We start from the raw sequence: 4,589 nt of genomic DNA on the forward strand, positions 1-4,589 counted from the left end.
GCACGGACTGGACTTAAAACTAATCTCAGGGCCGCAAGGCCTCATGGACTGTCTCGTTATTATGTAACAGCAGTTTTGTCTCGTGTCGCACCAAGCGAAAGTAAAATATGTTTAATGCATGTTTTCACAAAGGATTTGTCTAAGGATCAAGGATTTGCCTAAGGATATTTTATTGCTGGCGAGTTTATAACTCTATGTTCTCACAAGGCTAGATGAATGTAAGTTTTACTGCCAGATATGTCATTTGCACGGAAAGATCTCTAGGTAATGTTTGTGATTTCACAATTTCCACAGCTTTACATTTACAGCTTTTCCACAGATTACATTCACTTAATAAATACTGAAAATCCAAGCCTTGTCGACCGTGCACTTCAATTACCCATCGGCCCAGTATTGATAAAATCAGATGGATGAAATCAAATCCTTACAACAATTTTATCATAAAAAAATTTGGCTATACAGGAGAGCATACATTTTAAACAATTGAATTTATTATGTAACTTATCATCGGCATGTCTTGTTGTATAAGGCACTATAGCAGGTGGTTGTCACTCGATCCAAGTGTATTAGGGACTATATCCAGATCAGGTGTACAGCTAGACTGAAAGTGAAATAAAAATTATAAGGAAAAAAATCAAGCTATGTCGTTTTGCTTCTATATCATATTAAAAATACTGGTTGATTTGCGATCCTTTATGAGGCAAATCACATGACAATCAAGATTATTTAACTCAGGTGAGGGTTCTTGATGATGTCATCATCAATATGTGTCCTCTAGTTGAAAAATGAGATAAGGAGTATTCACAGAAATTTATCTCTGAATGATCTCCTTTATTCTATCACCAATTATTGAATTAATTTCATTCTAATATTGTTTATAAAATCTGATTTTTTTATGTAGTTACTGGAATGTCCTAAATTTGAGGAATAACAAACTCTTTTTCACCAAAAATTCTCATTATCTTTTTCTTATTGTCAACAGATTTAATTTTAATTTTTTATATTAAATTCGCAACTCAAATCCATAAGGATATCGTCAATATGAAAACTTCTATGGTAGACTGATTTATGTACAATCCTAAAGCAATTATTATAATAATCAACAAATTCAATTGCTACTTCATACCCATTATCCTTACCACAATTCTTACAAACATATGCACCATCAACATTTTCTTCTTCCATCATCACATAACATGGTTCATTTTTCACCACTTGTCCTTGTAATTGCTTATCACAAATAGAACAAACTACATTTCCTAAATTTCTGAATGCGTCATGATTTCTCAAAATCACAAGCCATTCTATAATTATTACCGAGGTATTATTTTTAATTTTTTCACCAAGTTTCCAATCAGTCTACTCGATTCTTTTAAACTTTCTTGAAATAATTCACAAGCTTCTAGTTTTGTGTCTTCATATATTGGTCTAACATTACAGCATCTTTCAATTCTGAGTTATCAATGAAAGGATCCGTATAATCATAACCATTCTTCATAACGTAGGATTATATAATTTAAATGTCCACAAAAAAAAACCTGAGCGCAATTTAATACAAGTTGCAATTAGTATGCTATAACCAGAAGGTGACATACTATATCCAAAAACGTGACTTCACATAATGTGACTTAATCCAATGTCCAGCATCAAAATGTGACTTCACACAATCTGACTTCATCCAATATCTCATATCAAAACTTGGCTACACTATAACTACAAAACTTTTGGATATTATATGGGGCCAGAAGAATAGTAGTTACGTGGTTCGGGTGCAGTTTGAAGAACTGAGCCTGTACCCACAACCACTATACTACTAATGAAGCCGAAAAATAAGATGCTGCTCTTGAGCAATCAGTCAGAACTGTAGGTAAAAAATTTCTAGACAATGTAAAGATCAGTGCACAAGAAGCTGTTTATATTGTATTACAATCACCAAAGAGGAAATCATCTCATCAGATGGTATTTGTTAATACCTAACCCTCTAACGAAATGGACCGTTGGACAATTGACACAATACGAAGCGCCGGGAAACCTTCAATCGTATAATCATCAAGTTTATTTGAAGGAATTATTCGATCTGAAACACAATTATGCAATATAACGACGAAAAATTGGGGTATTTACAACACCGATTATAAAAAGTGGGTAATGAACCAACAGTACAAACTAAACTAATTAAGACTTACTGCTGTAGCCGGTTTCCCGTTAACTTTAGACTCTGGTCTTAATATAACTCTTAAAAACTTAAAAAACTGGTTGGCAAGTGAAACACGTGTAAAAACTGAACTGAAACCTTATGAATCTGATCTACGAAACAATTAAAAGTGTCAATCAAATTGTTTGCGATCATTGTCAATCATTAACAATGTTTTGTCACGGTGACATTTCCTCCGCCCCGATGAAGGACTATGTTTCTTCATCATTTTACTGGTCAAAGCCTTTGGCTGGCTGTATCACTGCAATCTTTGTAATTGGTTTTGAGTACTCGCCAGAAGGCGTCTTTACTTTCACGTTTCTCACTGTCCCATCCTGTCCGGGGTACACATCTACTATTCTTCCGATGATCCATTCGCCTCTAACTGTATTTGGTTCAGCTACCATAACGAAGTCATCTACTAGAATGTTACGTCTGCTTGTGTTCCACTTCTTACGTGGTACGAATAACGGAAATACGTCTCTTGTCCAAAAAAAATCTACAATCCTCTTGACAAATTTAACTCTCCTCCTGGGGTTTCTTGTAATGTTTAAAAAACGGGCAGGAGTGTTTTATCGGGTTTAAAACCACGAGGCGTAGCCGAGTGGTTTTTGACCCGATAAAACACGTGCTGCGAGTTTTTTGAACGGCTTCAAAAACATTCTTGGAAAAGCGTGTGTCAAGAGAGTTCATAACAATTATGCTTTTGTGAACGTAAGAAATTAGCATACGAGAAAAACTTTAGAGGTTGGCGAAAACGAGTTGGATTCACTTCTGCCAACTGATCTCGAATTCGAAGTTTCAGATGATGTATTGTCTAATATGCCTTTACCAGATTACTGTACTAATGGAATATAGAATTTTTCCAGATGTGTATTTCACAACTGTACTATTGATTTGGTGCAAAAGTAAATTTACTGTGTGAAATTGGTTGAAAGAACATTAAATATGTTCCCACCATTTGTTGTGTCAGTTTCTGTGTTGATAATTAATTAATATTCATAAGTCACGTGCAGTGTCTTTATATCTGATAAAACACCACATACTAATAAGGATGAGGTTTATCGATATAAAGTCACTGCACGTGATGTATTATCTACCATTTGATAGGTTAATGGGCTTATGAATTATTAATGAGTTTTTGAAGTCTCACGAAAGGGTCCTTGCGGAACTTGTAGGGACGCTCTGCCCGACAGCGTATCATTAGGACACAGATAAGCTCCGTCATCCGGATCATTTGGAAAATGACCAACTGAAAGTTGATTGACTAAATTAGCGATTTCCCACAGGCATGTGTACAATTCAAACGGCGTGAAGATGTGATTTCTCGTCGCCTTTTCAGGAACGATCTTGCAGCTTTTCACCAGTGCTTCGGCACAACCATTCTGGTGTGGGGCTGCCGGGGTTGTGAATCTCCATTTCATGCCTTTATCAGCACAGTACTCTCGAAGTTTCTCGATGTCCCAGCCTTCAATCATCTTGCGTGATTCCCTTTGAGCGCCTATCATCTGTGTTCCATTGTCGCTCATCCCCATAGCGGGGTACGCTCTAATGGAAAAGAATCTGCGCAGCGTTTGAATGAACTCCATCATGGTGCAGTCAGTAGCTATTTCAAGATGCACTACTCTGGTCTTCAGGCGAGTAAAATTAACTTGTTGTTTTATTTCTTCCAACTTTCACAGTTAGAGCACCAAAGTAATCGCACGAAGTGTAATAAAATGACGGGCTATCTGGTGCTGTTCTGTGATGAGGTAAGTCAGCCATAATCTACGTTTTTGTCTTTGGCTCCATTTCTTTACAAGTGACACACTTGAATTTAACTGTCTTGGCCAGGTCATGAACTTGCAAGATCCAGTACTTTGTTCTCGTTTTGGCTGCTGTTGTTGCCACCCCTGAGTGTCCACATTGATGGGCTTCCTGTGTGATTAGACGGGATATCTTATGGTCATGTGGTAGCAAGGCAGGATGCTTCGTTTCGAAAAACACAATTGCCTTGTCCATACGTCCTCCGACTCGGATTATACCCTCATCGTCTATGAAAGGACTCAGCATCTTGAAGTCGTCTTTCTTAAGGCAACTATGCAGGCTCTTCTGTGCGACATTGATCTGTGAGCAGTCCTTGACTTCATTCTCCTCCTGTTTCCCTTTAGCAAGCAATCTTTTCTTCACTCTGAGCACCCATGCTATCACGCGCAATAACTTCTTCCAATTTGAATACGCGTCGACGTTAATGACACGGCGTGACTACCACTGCGCCTACTTCTTTTGTTCTCCTACTCTCTCTTACATCTTCTTCTTGGTTTGCTTCTAGTTTGGTTTGGGGCCACTGCTCTTTTGACAAGCATAAGAACTCTGGTCCTGTTACCCATCTTCCTGACAATTCTAAACTGCTATG

At 37.5% G+C, this 4,589-nt stretch overlaps 1 pseudogene; it reads right to left on the minus strand.

Annotated features, from left to right (window-relative positions):
• Positions 1-2,424: 2,424 nt before the first annotated feature.
• LOC136281835 (uncharacterized) lies at positions 2,425-3,958 on the minus strand (annotated as a pseudogene).
• Between the last annotated feature and the right edge of the window lie 631 nt (positions 3,959-4,589).

The sequence above is a fragment of the Pocillopora verrucosa genome, chromosome 1, assembly GCF_036669915.1.
Source record: "Pocillopora verrucosa isolate sample1 chromosome 1, ASM3666991v2, whole genome shotgun sequence".
In the NCBI taxonomy this organism is placed as follows: domain Eukaryota; kingdom Metazoa; phylum Cnidaria; class Anthozoa; order Scleractinia; family Pocilloporidae; genus Pocillopora; species Pocillopora verrucosa.